This window comes from Petromyzon marinus, chromosome 69 (genome assembly GCF_048934315.1).
Source record: "Petromyzon marinus isolate PM22_M1 ecotype Great Lakes invasive population chromosome 69, UKy_Petmar_22M1.pri1.0, whole genome shotgun sequence".
Classification (NCBI taxonomy): domain Eukaryota; kingdom Metazoa; phylum Chordata; class Hyperoartia; order Petromyzontiformes; family Petromyzontidae; genus Petromyzon; species Petromyzon marinus.
This window is the reverse complement of record NC_133735.1, coordinates 3,273,377-3,291,456: the sequence shown is the minus strand read 5'-3', so window position 1 is coordinate 3,291,456 and position 18,080 is coordinate 3,273,377.

Here is an 18,080-nt window from a genome sequence, read left to right as displayed (position 1 = left end):
AAAAATTGTAATGGAGCGAGACTAGAGGGTCGTACTTACAATCTGAGCATTCCATGCTCTCGGCCGTTACATTGCATGAGAACATTTGTCAATCAGATGTCATAAAACTCCTCCTCTTTGCAAAATGGAAAAGTTAAACATTTTAAATGCTCTATATAAACCTAATTAGGGTGATGGTTATGTTTAGGATTTCGGGTTAGGGGTTAGGGTTGGGGTTAAGGTTAGGGTTAGTTAGGGCTAGGGGTTATAATTAGGGTTAGGATAGGAGTTAGGGGTTTGGGTTAGGATTAGGGGTTAGTGTTTGGGGTTGGGGTTAGGTTCAGGGTTAGGGTTTGGATTAGAGCTCGGGGTTAGGGTTAGCTTAGGATAGGGTGAAGGTTTAGGGGTTAGGGTTACCGTTGGATTAGGGTTTTGGGTTAGGGTTATGGGTCGGTGTCGGCATTAGGCTTAGAAGGTTTGGGGCTAGGGGTTAGGGGTTAGGGTTGGGGTTAGGGGTTAGAACGATTAGGGTTAGGGCTTAGGATTATGATTGGGGTTAGAGGGTTAGAGGGTTTGGGGTTAGGGGGTTAGCGTAAGAGGATTAGCGTAAGAGGGTTAGCGTAACGGTTAGAGGGTTAGGGGGTTGGGGTTAGGGTTGGGTTTAGGGTTAGGGGTAAGGGTTAGGGGTTAAGGGTTTAGGGTCAGGGTCTAGGGTTAGGGTCAGGGTCTAGTGTCAGGGGTTAGGGTCAGGGTAAGAACTTAGGGTTAGCGTTAGGGGTTCGGGGTTAGGGTTAGGGGTTACTGTTGGGTTAGGGTTATTAGGGTTAGGGTTTATGGTTTTTAATGTTAGGGTTTAGGGTTATGGTTAGGGGTTAGGGTTATTAGGGTTAGGGGTTAAGGTTGGGGTTAGGGTTGTTAGGGTTAGGGGTTAGGGTTAGTAGAGGGTTTTCCACGGTTTAACTTGATTCCTGTGTCGTGGTCAAATTTTGTAATCAAAATTTAGTATACTTCCTGTTGTCCAATCAATTCTAAATTTTGCACACGTACTCAGATCCCGTGACAATGCATGCCTGTATCAAAATCGGCATTAATTTGCTACTTTAAAGCAAGTAAAAAATTTGTATGGACGCCTTATTATTTATATATATTTGTGTAGGTCAAAAACGCCGCGGTCCCTAAACTCTCGAATCGCGTGGCCCAAGAAGCAGGCGCGAGGTGCCTCAGGCGCGTACGCGCTGCGTGGACGACTTCCGAATGTAATCAATGAATTAAAACTCTTTGGTTCTTTAGGTGAAGTAACGTAGATAGACAACAAAATAGAATAAGAGACAACACGCGAGTCGGCGTTGATGTGGGAGCAGACGCCGCATCATTGACGCACTTCTCGACCGTGAGTTAAACGAAGTTGTTAATAAAACCGTTGTTTATTTAGTCGCCTTCACACTCTAAGTGGCACACAGTAGTAGTATTGTGGTGAAATTTCGATTTAAAGCTTTCGTGACTGCAAGGATTCATCTTCTTTGGTTCTTTCGGTAAAGTTGTGGTGCCGCCGCAGCGGAGCCGCTCCAGCCGAACCGCGCCCACCACCGCGACGCCGTCACCGATGCCGCGGATTTCCCGCCACTCTCCCGGAGCCGGTGCCTTCTCAGACGTCCGCGTTTTGGCCCCTGCACAGTCGTGAGGCCGCTGCAGCAGGGCCATTCTGCCGAGGTCGTGACCACCGCCGCAAAGCCGCCACCGGGGGATGGCGACGCCGACGCGGCGCACCCTCACCACCCCCTCCCCCACCCCCTCCCCCCCCCACACGAACGTACACACGCCCCACGTAGAGCCGGGAGGGGAGGTCACCCGGCTGATAGGTTTTTGTCCAGAAGTCCCTAGTGGGATCGAACTTCATGGTTTCCTGCGGCCGGGAAATTGGGCGATCTTCCCCCTGTAGCTGACATGCACTGTGGCGCCGTGACCTGATATTAAAGTTGCATGGTCACGGCAAGGGCCATCGAGCCACCGCGAGTGGAGCCACACACGCACAAGCACGGGTCAGTGGACTGGTAGCGGGAGAACAGAGAGCGGACCTCGGTGAGATCATTGCGGCGACGTCACCCGACGTCGCCGGGCATCGATAGGGCGGGAGAATCCGAGCCCCTGATTGGACGGGAAGCCAAGGGTCTGAAAGAGCAAAATTCCTTTGTTGTAGGTAGGATAAAAGGAGGGGGATTGAGGTAGCAGGGGGGTTCTTCTTCAAGATCATCGCGGTCCCGGGAGCAGGAGAGTCAGCCATCCTAGACATCCGTGAGACGTACTCCAGCATCGACAAGCTCGCCGCCTCATCCCCTTACAGCGGTCAGTACATCGGGGAGAAGTAAGTATGAGTGAGAGAGGCGTAAGTTTAGGCGTTTTAAATCCAGGATAGAGAGCGGGACGATCAGTAGGAGAAATTGAATCGAAGACCTCCGAGGGATAGATTAGCGTCCACTGACCCATACCATCACACGTAGATAAAATTGGTTACTCGAGGTAAATAAAATTCGCTAGTGGGGGGATAAAACTGTTGCGTGGTCTTTTGGGAGTGTGAAGTGGAGGGCAGAGTGCGCTGGGTGTCTACGTGTATGCGCGGCTGTGCACCTCGAGACGAAGCGTGGGGTGTTTACGTGCCCGCACGATTGCTCACAATAGTGCTTAGCGATCGCGTACCTGGGTGGCTGTGTCGCGGTCACGCACACGCACACGTGTCTGGTCGCGAGATAGCGAGTTAGAGCGCCGAGCGCGCGCGTATTCGCGCGACTGTTTGAGCGGGACCTTTAACTCAGAGCCGAGCGAGCGTCCCCAATCAGCGGCGCGCGCACGGCAGAAACCCCGCCCGCCCGTCCCCCCGGCTCCAACCCCCTCGCGTGCGATTGGTCTGTTTACGGGCAGAGGGTAGGGGCGTGTTTGTTATTGTCGGCACACGTGGAGCGCGAGTGGGAGGGAAACACGCGCCGCGCCTGTTTGTTTACGGGCGGTACGGAGATTTACTGGCGAGCGCGCTTACAGCCCCACCCCGCCGTTGAACAGTGTAGCGCATCGCAAGCGCAAAGCATACGAGCCGCTAATTAAACTATGCAAACGCGGTCGACATCCCAGGCAGAGGTACAGGGGGGCGAGACGTTAGGGGTCGGTAGTCTGGACCTGACAGAGCAGCCGGGGGGTAGCGGTGTGAGTGGAACGGGGGAGTCGGTGGGCAACGGCCCCGACAATTCAGTGATGGCGGGGGACGGTAGCCCCCACAGTTTGGCGTCAGAAGCGGTACGAACCCCCGCGTTACCCCACGCGAAAATAAGGCATATATTCACCGGCCGGGGTACCCCTTCGTGGAAAGCATTTGCCCGCAACGTCCTAGGGGCTAAGGAAATTAATGGGTGGATGGACGCGCAGACGCTACGTCAACTTAATATGAATCTGGATGGGCGGGCAGCCGATTTTGTGGAAGCCCTACCCGCTAGCGCGCAGACACAGCTAGAGGAGCTGATGCGCCGACTTGATCTGCGCTTCGGTACGCGCGATGAGGAGGAGGCAAATGCGGCCTTAGAGGCACGCCGTCGCCAACCCGGCGAGGACCTGCGCGATTATGCCGAGGATGTGCACGAGCTAACAAAGATCGCACGCCCGGAGTACACGACGGAAGTGATTGAGGAGCTGGCCGCAGAGAAAATCCAGCGATACTTAACTCGCACGGCGTGGTGGCAGCCAGACATGAACTGTACGCGCCTCCCCTTTAACGCCCTTGTCGAGCGCGCGCGCAAATGTGAAATAATTTCTAGTGAGCGCACGCAGCTTCGAGGACTAGGACGAGAGCGCGCCATCGCGAGCCTGGGCCCAGGGGAGGAGGAAGAGGAGGAGGAGGGACTCGCCCGCATGGTAAGGGGTCGAGCAAGAGAGTCTCCGGGGCCCCGCGAGACAACCCCGAGCTGGGTAGCGGGGATACAGATGGGCATCAAAGATGTAGCCGGCCAGGTGACCCAAGTAGGTGATAGGGTGACCCATGTACGCGAGGAAGCGAATAGACATGTGAAAACCATCCAGTCCGAGATGGGGGAGCTACGCTCCACAGTAGGGGGGCTGGGCGGGCGGGTCTCCCAGTTAGAATCCGACCTTGGGCAACTGCGTACGGGAAGGGGGAGAAGGGATGGGCAGGGGACCTCCTATGGGACCACCCCCCGGGCATGCTACCTGTGTGACCAGCGAGGGCATCTCGTGAGGGACTGTCCCCAGATCGCCTGCGCTAGAAAGTTGCCAGGGTTAAACGCCAACGCCCCCTAGAGAGTGGACCACCTAGGGGTGCAATCAACGAGGTCCCGAAACAAAACGGCGATAATAATAATGATGAGCAAGTGACCCCCACACAGGTCCCGGCCACAACACCCAAGGACGCGGTGAGGACGGGCGACTGGCTACGGGAGCTGGTGGCAGGAATCACGGGGGCCACGTCGCTGGTGGAAGGACAGGTGAACGGGCAGCGCACCCGGATCCTACTGGACACGGGGGCCGTGGCCTCACTCGTGAGCGCCGCGCACTGCAGCGTGCTCGGGGTTGACGTGAGCCGCCTGCAGGCCCCGGATTGCGCGCTGCACACAGCGAGCGGAGCCGGGATGGGGTTGCTGGGAAGGATCTCCCTCGAGGTCCGTCTCGGAAACCAGGTGTGCACTCAGGAGTTCTACGTCTCGAGTGTGCTGTGCCACGAGTGTATCGCAGGTACCGACCTCCTGGAAAAGCTGGGGCTCAACGTGCAGCCCCGACAGCGGTGCGCCACCGTGGAAGGCAGCGGGGAACGGATTCCATTCCTGGGACGGGAGCCGAATCGCCCCCGCTTCACACCTGTGGCCGCTACCCTGACGACGGCCGTCACCATCGGGCCGCTCGCCGAGATGCTGGTGCCTGTGGCGACACCCTCGACCGACCCCGCGCACCGACCATCGGGGGAGGTAATGCTAACTCCTCACCCGGAGTTGGCAAAACGATACGGGGTTGTGGGGTCAGCCACGTTGGTAAACGCCGATGGGGGCCGATTGTTCATGCGTGTGTTTAACCCCCACGGCACCCCAGCAATACTACGCCGGCGCACCACAGTAGCCACCGTGCACCCCCTACACGCGCGCCACTCCAGCGACTCGATATTCGCACTCTGGGCGGAGGACCCCGGTCGCCCCGAGGACCACCAGGACCTGGCCTGGCGAGTCGGCCTGACTCCCCACGCCGAGGTCGTCCCCCTTCTTGACGCGGTACACGTACCTTGGGCAGATTTCCCCAAGGGAGAGGCCGATCAGCTACGCGGGTTACTGCGGGAGTACGCCGACGTGTTCAGCGAACACGATTCAGACGTGGGTCGCACAGATCTCGTTAAGCACCAAATCAACACCGGGGCCGCCCGACCCATAAAACTCCCCGCGTACCGCGTGGGCGCACCCGAACGCGCCCAGATCAAAGAGGCGGTCAGGGACATGCTCCGCGATAACATAATTCAGCCCTCGGCGAGCCCCTGGTCTGCCCCGGTGGTACTAGTAATGAAAAAGGACGGGTCAACCCGTTTTTGCGTCGATTACCGCAAACTAAACGCAGTCACCCTCGGCGACGCCTTTCCCATACCGCGCATCGACGACACCTTTGACAGCCTCGCCGGAGCACGGTATTTTTCCACCCTCGATCTGGCGTCCGGGTACTGGCAGGTGGAGATGACGGAGGAGGATCGGCCAAAAACCGCATTCACCACCCCGATGGGACTATTCGAGTTTCGAGTACTCCCGTTCGGGCTCACCAACGCGCCCGCGACGTTCCAGCGGCTGATGGAGTTGGTGATGCGGGGCTTGCAGTGGGAGCAATGCCTGATTTACCTGGATGATGTGATCGTGTTCAGTAGATCTCTGTCTGAGCACTGGTCCAGGTTACGGGAGGTGTTCCAGCGACTGCGAGCGGCTCATCTCAAGCTCAAGCCGCGTAAGTGTTACATCGCACAGCGCGAGGTGGGGTACCTCGGACATCGCGTCAGCGAGGTGGGGGTGCGCACCGATCCGGACAAGGTACGCGCCATAGTGGATTGGCCACAGCCAAGAAACCTGACGGAGATAAGATCATTTTTGGGGCTCGCCACCTATTATCGTCGATTTGTAAAGGGATTCAGCGAGATTGCACGCCCCCTCACCCAACTCACTTCCCCCAAGAACCCCTATCAGTGGACGGAGGCCTGCCAGACGGCCTTCACCACCCTCAAAGACCACCTCACACACACCCCCACACTGGCTTTCCCCGATTTTACCACCGACTTTATTTTGGACACCGACGCCTGCAGCAGCGGGCTGGGTGCGGTGTTGTCGCAGGTGCAGGAAGGAATGGAACGGGTGATTGCGTACGCCAGCCGGACCCTGAGCGGGGCCGAGCTGAACTACTGTGTGACCCGTCAGGAATTGTACGCGGTGATCTTCGCGTGTAAACAGTTTCGGCCGTATTTGTACGGCAGGAAATGTCGGGTGCGCACGGACCATTATGCTCTGCAGTTCCTCCTCACCTTCAAGGAACCGCGGGGGCAGATGGCCCGATGGCTGGCGCAGCTGCAGGAGTACAACCTGCAAATCGAGTACCGGGCGGGGCGGACGCATGCAAACGCGGACGCATTATCACGGCGACCCGCGGTGTGTGCTGAGACGAGGGCGGAGGAGGCCTGCCCGTGCTTCACGGGGGGACGTTGCCGACAGGCAATGGACCCCCGGGAACCCGCTGAACCTAACCCCCCCCCGGCGAGAGAGAGTGCGGTATGCGCCACAGAGACCCCCACAGGTGGAGGCGCGGACCCAGTCGACCGCCCGGAGAGCGCAGGGCCCACGACTCGGGACCCAGCGGACCACCCCGCCCCGATCGGACGGATCCAGGAGGACGTCGGCTGCGCCTTCCCGGGCCTGAACGACGAGCAGCTGAGGCAGACCCAGCAGCGGGATCCGGAGCTGGCGGCGGTGGAAGCGGCCCTGCGGGAGGGGAAAAGCACCCTACCAGGGCCCTGGAGCGGTTTGTATGCCCGGTTGTGTGTGCAGAACGGGGTGGTACGGGAGTTAACCGAGGCCAGCCAGCCGGGGTGCATCTGTGTTCCCGCCCAGGTGCGACCCCAGCTGCTACGGCTGGTACACGACCACCCGCTCGGGGGCCATGACGGGGAACGGCGCACTCGGGAGACTCTGCGTCGCCAGTATCTCTGGCCCAAATTGACGCAAGATGTGGCCGCCTGGGTACAGGGCTGCCGCGCTTGTCAGCAGTGCGGACCGAAACCGGCACAATACCAGGTACCCCTAAGGCCGTTCCGCGTCAGTTGGACGAACCAGCTGGTCGGCATCGATCTCCAGGGGCCGTTCCCACGATCCCACCGGGGCAACCGCTATATCCTCGTAGCGGTGGAATACTTCACCCGCTACCCCGTGGCGGTGGCCATCCCCGATAAAACGGCCCTGGTAGTGGCCCGGGCGTTCGGGGAGCACTATGTACTTAAGCACGGGATCCCGGAGCAAGTCCTTACCGACCAGGGTAGCGAGTTCGAGGCCGAGTTGTTTCAGGCGCTGTGCCGGGAGTTCGGAATCCAGAAAGACCGAACCACGGCGTACCACCCCCAGGCGAACGGTATGGTTGAGCGTATGAATCAGACTCTCGCCGGAAAGCTCAAGCGTATGGCAGCCGCAAACCAACGGGATTGGGACAAACACCTCCCCTACGCCATGTTCGCCTACGCCACCACGGTGCACACATCGACGGGACAAACCCCGTTCCTAATGATGTTTGGTCGTGAGTCTCGTCTACCCACAGACTTGCTGTTCAGCATTCCTCCACCCCAAACGGAGGAAGGGAGTCACCCCGTGGAGCATCTGATGGAGACCCTACGAGGGGTCCGGGACCGGGCCTACCCGCAAGGGGAGGCCGCGCATCGGCGACAGGAGCAGAGCACCCGACCCCGCGTGGAGCCCCCCCTTTTCTTGACAGGCACCAAGGTGTGGCTACACACCCCTCGCGTCGGGGCCGGACAGGTGGGGAAGCTGACCACCTACTGGCGGGGACCCTGGACCGTGGTACGGCAGATCTCTCCCTGGACGGTACTAATCCAGGGTGGAGAGAGGGGCTGAGAAACGGTGGTTAACGTCCGCCACTTAAAACCATGGAGGGCAGCCCCGGCGGGGGAGAACCTCGCCGCCCGAGTACCGCGAAATCCCGGTGCCCCTGCGCCACCCGTGCTCGGGGGCCTCGCGCACTACATGGGCCCCGCCGGGCCCCCAGCCCCGAGGCGTCCCGGCCCCGCCAGAGGACGGCGAGGACGCCGCCCCTTAAACCCCGCTGCCGCGGAGTTTGTCCCCCAGCCCCCAGGTGCCGAGGGACAGAAGGAGCCGCTGGAGTGGAGAAGGAGACCGCCGCAGGAAACCCCGAGGACGGAGCCACCTCCCCCGAGGCCAGCCACGAGGTCCGGGTGGATCCCCCGGACCCCGCAGCGCTACCTCGTGGGCGCGGCCCAGGCGAGGTGCTCCAGTCAACCCGGGACGGGGACTGGCACCTCGGGGGGCTATGTGATGCCGCCGCCACGGAGCCGATCAGCGGGCGGCCCACCTGCGATCTCGCCGCCCCGAGCGACGAGGCCGACATTGCTCCACCCCACCACCTCCCCACCCCCCCCACCGGAACACACACGCACGCACTCCCCCCACCATTAGAGCGCGTGGGGAGACACCCTGGCCGACAGGTTTTCACCCAGAAGCCCTCGTAAAGGGATAATCTTCACGGTTTCCTGCGGCCAGGGAATTGGACGGTCTCCTCCGACGCTAACACGCACCGTGGCGCCGTGACTTGAGTAGAAATGACATGTTCACGGCGGGGCTGCCCCGCCACCGCGGTTAGTACGCACCTCACGCACACGGGTCGGCAGGGCAGGTAGGGAGGAGGGCAGAGCCACGAGCGGCGGGAAAGCAGGGTCGCCCTCTGGCTGGATGGCCGCTGAGCAGGTAAATTTAGATGCGGACGTCGCTGAAAGCAATGGCCCGGGGGATGCTGGGATACAGATGGGCCTACCGATTGGCGGGTGATCCCAGCGAGCTGATTGGCCCGCGAGTCGGCACCAGGTAGCCCTTTTGATGTAGAAAGAATAAAGCGAGTGAGGGCTAAGGAAAAAGGTTCTCTGGCTACTCGAGTCAACCCCAGGCCTGTCAACTCCCGAGCCCAGCCGCGCGAACGTCCGTGGGACGTATCGACGCGCCGCGAGGACCAGCCGGCAGTGACGACGAACCGTGAGTAAGAGAGAGAGAGAGAAAGAGGGAGTTGGGATTTAGCTTAAGAGGAAAACCGGAGAGGGTAAAGGGGAGAAGGACAGGTAGAGTGTAGTGCCGACTATCGAGAGATAGATTGGTCCTGCCCCGCTGATCCCGACTGACTCGGTTAAATAAGGGCTCGCCGACGCGGTGGAATAAATCGTTGGCGGTTACATAACGGACTGGTGTGGTTTTTGCGAGGGTGTGGAAAGAGAGTGGAAGCGTGGGTGCGCTTGCTGTTCTCGGTGGTCGCCGCGTGTGTGGAGCGGCGCCGCGTGGAGTGTGTGCGCTACAAACCGTCGGCTGCGGACTCCCACGTTGCAAGCGGATACCCATCTCGCACGCATGCCCATCGCATAGCCCTTTAAACCCGTTTAATCCAATCCCCCCAATCGCCGGAGTGAGCACGAACGACGTCGCTTACCCTCCGACCTTTGACCCCCTGTTACCCGCGTGTGATTGGTGCGTGGGACGGCGCGGGCGGGGAGCGTCGCGTTTGGGTGCCGGCGAAGCGCTAGCGGGTCCCAGGGAGGTCGAGGGTGATGCCTCACCGGCAGGAAACCCGGACTCGGGGGGGGACGGCACAGGGGGGGGAACAGGAGCGCGACGACCTTTCCCCGCCCGGGGAGGAGTGCGGCGGCGGCAGCTCCCACACTAGTGGAGAGTCTGGGAGCGTCGGTACTTCGCGGACAGGGTCGCAGGCAGGAGAGATCCCGGGGGCCGGCGACCCTAACAGCAATCCGGCCACGTCGTCGCGATCTTTTTGTTTGTGTGAATGCGCGCGTGTGTGTGTGTCTTTGTACTTGGGGTGCGGTAGCATAACGGTGAATGTATTGCGCTACGAACCCCGCGACCCGAGCTACAATTCTTGCCCGGGGTCAACTATTATCTGAACGATTATCTGAACCGGTCTTGGGCCTCCCCTAAGTAGACTCGACCTCAAATGAGTACCTGGCGTGGCGTGTAAGCATCGCCACTGGGGTGGCCGTGCGTGGCGCAGGCCACCCACAACCCTTCCTGTGCTGTTCCTGGCCTTCATTAGGTGCTGCTCGCTAACAGCACTTGCCTCCCCAACAGTCTGTTAAAGCTATACGGAGAGGGGGGTGTACAATCAGAAGACGTAAAAACCAAAAAGCGACAAAACGCATCGCACAAACGCCGGGCTCGCTCTTCTGTCCAGCTGCAAATGTTGTTTTTAAATTGAATATGCCACCGCTTGACAGTAGAGGAATGTTGTTGCCGATGATGTTGTTGTTGTCATTGTTCACGCACAGCGCTCATCTTAAGACCGGTCGGATCGCTCGCTCGGCACGCGGTGGTTTGTGCGCGCAGCGTGCACATCCACAACCTCGCCACGCTGCCCAGCTACCACCACCACCACCCCCGGGTGAATGGAAAACGCAAGCACACACAGCGAGAGAAATAACGCGCAACGTTTAAACCAAGGGCCCTTCGCAGGTGGCAAGGGCGACTGACAACAGTGCCCTCCCCTACCCCCCCCCCCCCCCACACTGGGTGGAGAACGGCGAAAGAATCAAAACTGTTACAGACGCCAAAAAGGCAGAGGGAGAGAGACCTGAATAATTCACTCATTCTGTGCCGCATGTGACCTTGATTCGTCTTCATCGGGAATGACTGTACACGCGTTTCTATGCAATTCGTTCTGTGACATAATGCAATCTTGTGTGCTATACAGTACATGCCAAGCGGTGCATATAAAGCATGTTGTGCATGCACAGTATATACACACACACATAAGCAGTGACCGTACGTTGAATTATATATACACACACACAACCAATGGCCCGAGATCAATATGCAATATTACGTCGCAAATATGTATTCAGATGTCGAAAAATCGACACCGTTTAATGTAGGCCGCAAAACAACAAAAACACGTTTGTATAATAAATACACCCCCCAAAAAAATACTTGCAAGGGTTAACGTGCATTGCAGAAAATGCACCAATAAACGCGATAACAATTAAACAGCGTTATTGCAGCGTACGCATTTATACACACAAATACAAATACTGAACTGCACACACAAGCCACACCCCAACAACCATTGTGGGTGAACACAACCCCAAAAAAGGGAAGGAATATAACAACAGCAGCAGCACACAAAAAAGGGATTTTTTTTTTAAACCACATTTACAAATTAAGGAGGCCGGCATTGCAGCAATACTTCGATTGCCTTTGGAGGAGATTCGTCGCTCTCTGCCGTCTCCTCGGAGCTGGAATCACCCGCTTTTAATTCTCAACCTGCCGGCGAATGAAGCCGCGGGTCGACTCAAATGTCAAAACCGTGCCATCGGGGGCTCAAGATGTCATGAACCCCCCGACGCAGACGAGGAACGCTGCTGCAGGAAGAACGCGCGCTGCTCGGGGTGGCTCTCACCGCCGCTTGAGCTGCATGAACAAGCGGCGTGCTCACAAAGACAAAAGTCCACCCCACCACCACCCCGTGTAGCCTGCGGTAGATTGTTGGGGCAAGTGCTGTTCGCGAGCAGCACCACCTGCGAAGGCTGGGATGGCACACGGAGTAGAGGGGGAAGGTGGGAAGGGGGGCAGCTGTGGGGGGGGCTACCGTCCCCCGCCATCACTGAATTGTCGGGGCCGTTGCCCACCGACTCCCCCGTTCCACTCACACCGCTACCCCCCGGCTGCTCTGTCAGGTCCAGACTAACGACCCCTAACGTCTCGCCCCCCTGTACCTCTGCCTGGGATGTCGACCGCGTTTGCATCGTTTAATTAGCGGCTCGTACGCTTCCCGCTTGCGATGCGCTACACTGTTCAACGGCGGGGTGGGGCTGTGAGCGCGCTCGCCAGTAAAACCTCCGTACCGCCCGTAAACAAACAGGCGCGGCGCGTGTTTCCCTCCCACCCGCGCTCCACGTGTGCCGACAATAACAAACACGCCCCTACCCTCTGCCCGTAAACAGACCAATCGCACGCAAGGGGGTTGGAGCCGGGGGACGGGCGGGCGGGGTTTCTGCCGTGCGCGCGCCGCTGATTGGGGACGCTCGCTCGGCTCTGAGTTAAAGGCCCCGCTCAAACAGTCGCGCGAATACGCGCGCGCTCGGCGCTCTAACTCGCTATCTCGCGACCAGACACGTGTGCGGGTGCGTGACCGCGGCACCGCCACCCAGGTACGCGATCGCTAAGCACTATTGTGGGCAATCGTGCGGGCACGTAAACACCCCACGCTTCGTCTCGAGGTGCACAGCCGCGCATACACGTAGACACCCAGCGCACTCTGCCCTCCACTTCACACTCCCAAAAGACCACGCAACCCTTTTATCCCCCCACTAGCGAATTTTATTTACCTCGAGTAACCAATTTTATCTACGTGTGATGGTATGGGTCAGTGGACGCTAATCTATCCCTCGGAGGTCTTCGATTCAATTTCTCCTACCGATCGCCCCGCTCTCTATCCTGGATTTAAAACGCCTAAACTTACGCCTCTCTCACTCGTACTTACTTCTCCCCGATGTACTGACCGCTGTAAGGGGATGAGGCGGCGAGCCTGTCGATGCTGGAGTACGTCTCACGGATGTCTAGGATGGCTGACTCTGCTGCTCCCGGGACCGCGATGATCTTGAACAAGAAGAACCCCCCTGCTACCCCAATCCCCCTCCCTTTATCCTACCTACAACAAAGGAATTTTTGCTCTTTCAGTCCCTTGGCCTCCCGTCCAATCAGGGGCTTGGATTCTCCCGCCCTATCGATGCCCGGATCCCAGCTCGGGTGATCTCACCGACGTCCGCTCTGTTCTCCCGCTACCAGTCCACTTACCCGTGCTTGTGCGTGTGTGGCTCCACTCGCGGTGGCTCGATGGCCCTTGCCGTGACCATGCAACTTTAATATTATATTAGCTAGAAAATAAAATTGATTAAAGCAGAAGGTTTGCGCGTGATTCTTCCTGAAATTCTGCGTAATATTGTTCTGCGTATGAGATCTGAATCCTGGGGACCTATCATAAGCACACTGTCACCACACATAATCCATAACACACATAATTCATAATCTTCTTTGGTTCTTTCGGTAAAGTCACGTAGAATGAGAATAAAATAATAAATTGATAAAATAAAATAACACAATAATATTCTCACGACGTTTCGGCCACAACACAAGCGGCCTTCATCAGGTGAAGGGACGAAACTGTCTGGTAGGACAGCGCTGGAGTGAAAGAGCCACGTTCAGATCACGACCTTTAAGCCTGTGTTATTTTATTTTATAAATTTCTTATTTTATTCTCATTCTACGGGACTTTACCGAAAGAACCAAAGAAGATGAATCATTGCAGTCACGAAAGCTTTAAATCGAAATATAATTCATAATGTTCAATCGAGAGTAATCGTATCATTATCGATAATACGGAATTAAAGAGCAGAGTCGAATCGACTCTCTCTCATGCACGCTCCCAATACCTGCACAACTGCATACGATTAATCGCGTTCAAATTCATAACACAATCCTCGTCACCGAGGCTCGACCTAATTATCATAACGACCTGCATTATCATAACCACGCCCACTCGCATAAATTAATACGATTATCTCTCGATCAGCATAATTTATGCGCATAATTACAGCAATTAACGTAATTTAACACTCACTCACGCTGCTGCTGACTCACACATCATACACTCACTCACGCTGCTGATGACTCACTCACACATCATACACTCACTCACACTACCACAGACTCACTCACACATCATACACTCACTCACACTACCACTGACTCACTCACACATCATACACTCACTCACTCATCATGCGCTGACTAACACATAGTGCGGTGACTCACACATCATGCACTCACTCACACTGCCGCTGACTCACTCACACATCATACACTGACTCACTCATCATGCGCTAACACATCATACACTGACTCACACATCATACACTGACTAACACATCGTGCGCTGACTCACACATCATACACTCACTCACGCTGCTGCTGACTCACTCACACATCATACACTCACTCACACTGCTGCTGACTCACTCACACATCATACACTGACTCACTCATCATGCGCTAACACATCGTGCGCTGACTCGCACATCATACACTCACTCCCGCTGCTGCTGACTCACACATCATACGCTGACTCGCACATCATACACTCACTCACACTGCTGCTGACTCACTCACACATCATACACTGACTCACTCATCATGCGCTAACACATCGTGCGCTGACTCGCACATCATACACTCACTCACGCTGCTGCTGACTCACTCACACATCATACGCTGACTCACTCATCATACACTCACTCACGCTGCTGCTGACTCACTCACACATCATACACTGGGAGTGTCGTGCTGCCAGCTATGGCTGCAGGTTTTGTCGTACGTGTTATGTATATCGTTTATTGTTAAATTTAAAATCACAGTTCCTATGATTACTGTTGTTACATTGTTTTTATAGTTTTATTTTGGTGATTCCAAAACATATAGTTAATCTAAATTGTCTTATGGTTGTTGTTTTTGGCTTGCACCACATATATTTTTGCACACAGCATATTAATACGTTTTTTTTGTGTGGAATATTTGCTGGTTTATTCAAGGATGTTTCTGTTGAGCGTTGTCACTTTAAGATGTTCTGTGTTCAAAATTTGTTTGTTGCGGTTGCATCCGATTTAAGAGCCGCATGGCTCACAGGGCTATACCTAATAAATGAAACTTGAAACTCTCGGTGGGAAACCCCTACAAGCCACATCCAGTGCGACGCAGCTGATGCCCATGACGCACCAATTCGCGCCCACCACCTCCCGTCCAGCGGCACACGAGGGGCCAGATTTGGAACTGTCCATTTACTGCAGAATTTTCGCCAATATATATTTTTCTATTAAGGGGATGTTATAGTTGAGTTTTGTTAACTGTGCACCAGTCAATGTAGCAGCGTCACCAAATCATTTCTCCCTTCACGGCTCAGACACATTCACCGCTTCAAGTTGTAGGTTACCGATTTTGGTTAAACCATAGTAGATACATATCTACAAAGCTAATCGTACATTTAAATAACAAAAATGGGGAAATAGCTAATTTTGTCGCGGATTTTTTGCTGGGAAAATCCGTATGTGCTAAAAGGGGTTTTAAAACCCGTGATTTTGAGATATATTGCGATTTCTAGAACCTAAATTCAGACTTGAAATGGTGTTTGCAAATAGGCACTATCCCTAATGGCCCAATTATATATGGGGATCTGTCTTTTTTCTGCTGTATATTGTATCTTAAAGTGGGAAGCGGCCGTGGTGTAATGGTTAGCACACTGGACTTGCAATCCATGAAACACTGTTCACATGTTTCTTATTGAAAAATCTCCGCTTGTCCACCCAACAGTTGAGTGCAAAGAGTCGACCCGCAGGTCGCGTGTGGCGAGGTAAAGCATGTGCGCTCCAACTCTTCCAAGACGTCTGGCCAGTGTGTAAGAGTAGGCCAAATACCCTCCAGAGGACCCCTTTAGACTGGACGTCCTTCCACTCGCAGAGGCGTGAGCAAGTGAAATAAATCCTGGACATGTTAGTCATGTACTGTATTGTGGATGCATATTGTGCATGTGTTAATATTATGCGCACGTGTGTACATGTACAGCCCACTGTTGGATACGTCTCCTTGCCATTTATGTCCCTCCACATTATTATTTTTTACAAATTCCATTTGTCACACGACCTTCTTGAATTATTTTTGTTGTTGTTGCAGCATTTATTTAATGCAATATTTCATGATTGATTCGGGTTGGCGAAGCAGAGGGACGCAGATGTGACGTACCGCCGAAAATAGAAATGAAGTTAGCCAAGCCATACCAGAACATGTTTAGAATACGATTCGGCAAAAACTGAACTCATTGTAAATTACAAAAATATCGAGAAGCCTTTCAAAGCAGCCGCGCCCGACTGCCGTTTTCATTCTCCTCGAAGTCACCAGGGGGCGCGCGATCACCGAATTCGGTGTTGAACGCGAGGCTCGGTGATGCGCTATTTTCAAAGCAAACTACTGTAGTTCAATAGCAAGCTTTGTCCATCGTGATAAGATCGAGTGAGGTGCAGGCTTCAGAACTTCACGTACTGTAAACATTAATAGTCAATGCCACCCCTTCAGCCGCCCATGAATTCCTCGCGTTCTTGAAAAACAAAGCACAATCTTTAGAGTTCAGACCACCAAACCATGGAAACCCAGCCAGCCATAAACAGTCCAGAATTAAGATCCTTCTGGGCTTCACGCCAGGATCATATTTATGGGTTCCGTCCTCCAGGCTTTTGCATTCTGCCATCACTGTCCCATTTGTGAACCCTCATTCAGAGCGATGAATGAGGGTTCACCCTGTCAACGTTAGACTTCGTCGATGCGGTAGGCACGATGTCAAACTTAGGCATTCAAAATAACCAATGTAGGCTAAATATACACGAGCATATGTGAAACGAGCACTCGATTTGGACCGGTACATTTTTCAAAACACGAGAACATTGTTCATAAGAGTTGTTTTGGGTTATAGAGGTGTGAGGCTTTATAGAGGCGTACATTTTGTTGTGTTATAGGGGCGTGATTTGTGGAGAAGTCCACCTGTTTCGTTCCTGATGAAGCTAGTTGTAATTACTGTCGAAACGTCGTACTCAGATTGTAAATGTTGTGGCTTGGCTCTCCAACACACCGGTTAGTGCTGTACTAGTGACGAATTGGTATGTTCTGTTTTCGTGACAACCCTTACTAGTTGGCTGTCGGGTGGTGGTGGGTTTAACGATACGTTTATATATTTACGTAATCTAACCCAAAAAAACAAAACCTCTATTATGGATATTGGTCGCGATGGGGGGGGGGGGGGGCAGACTAAAAAATGATCCTTACAGCTAGTTGTGCTGCTGAACATCAGGCTACGTTGTTTAGCTTTGAAAAACATTCACACCAAAAGACATACAGTACTGCAAAAACAGGCCATCACTTTCATCGTTGCAGCCGGTGCAAACCACTCACAAATATTACCATTTTTAATGGACCATTATTGCGGAGGTGTAAATGTTTGCACAAATGCATCTAATACCCAGTCTTGCCTTGTTGTTCAGAAAGCCACAGGTTTTGTCGATCAATCTTATTAAGCTTGAGAGTACCTTCAAAAGACAGTCGTAATCTGAACTTAAAGAACCCTTACCAGCAGCGCAATTTAGATTTATGCTGTTTTATAAATTCAATGGAAATGAAGACCATTATCTGCTCCAGGGCAGATTTTAAACTAAGCTAAGACAAGTATTTGCCACCTTCCTAAATACCTTAACACTGAATGTGCTAGCCCACCTTGAGGCCAGCGGGGGCAAGCTAATACTGGACATAGCACGACGCATTTACATTTTAAGGCATGGTTTCCATTTGGAATAAGTGATTGCCTGCGAAAACATGTCAGCAACCATATAACTGTGAAACGCCCTGTACTGGTTATTTCCTTTTAAGGCCATCACCTTTCTTGGTTAATGAAAAATAAATGCCACTCAAGATGCCAGTTGCTCTAAATACACGATTGCAATAAAACTACACCAAAGCCCTGGATTTTCAAGTTGTCTGTTGCTTTTTTTCTACCAAATGAAGCAGACCGATTTAAAATGAGAATATTTACTTAATCAGTGGGTCAATTTGACTTGCGAAGTGGATTCTGACATTTTAAATGCTTCTAGTTAAAAATCGGTTGTCCATTGCACTCAGGAATTCCATGCCTTATTGTTATTGCCAATATACAGTAAATGTGTTCATTTATTTACAAGTTGACTGAATGACCTTTATAGCGAACGG